Source organism: Sinocyclocheilus anshuiensis, unplaced genomic scaffold (genome assembly GCF_001515605.1).
Source record: "Sinocyclocheilus anshuiensis isolate Anshui unplaced genomic scaffold, SAMN03320099.WGS_v1.1 scaffold209, whole genome shotgun sequence".
Classification (NCBI taxonomy): Eukaryota; Metazoa; Chordata; class Actinopteri; order Cypriniformes; family Cyprinidae; genus Sinocyclocheilus; species Sinocyclocheilus anshuiensis.
Window position 1 is genome coordinate 1,858,278 of NW_015540880.1, and position 446 is coordinate 1,858,723.

Consider the following 446-nt stretch of genomic DNA (forward strand, 5'->3'; position numbering starts at 1 on the left):
TTGGCTGGCCAATCAAGCACAGTAATATCATGGTCAGCAAAGCTGTTAGAAGTAGTTTTGGCAGTGTGGGCAGGTGCTAAGTCCTGCTGGAAAATGAAATCAGCATCTCCAAAAAGCTTGTCAGCAGGAGGAAGCATGAAGTACTCTAAAATCTCCTGGTAGACGGCTACATTGACTTTGGACTTGATAAAACACAATAGACCAACACCAGCAGACGTCACAGCACCCCAAATCATCACTGACTTCAGAAACTTCACACTGGAATTCAGTCAGCTTGGATTCTGTGCCTCTCCAGTCTTCCTCCAGAATCCAGACCTTGATTTCCAAATGAAATGCAAAATTTACTTTTATTGAAAAGAGGACTTTGGACCACTGAACAACAGTCCAGTTATTTTTCTCCTTAGCCCAGGTAAGATGCTTCTGACGTTGTTTCTGTTTCAGAAGTG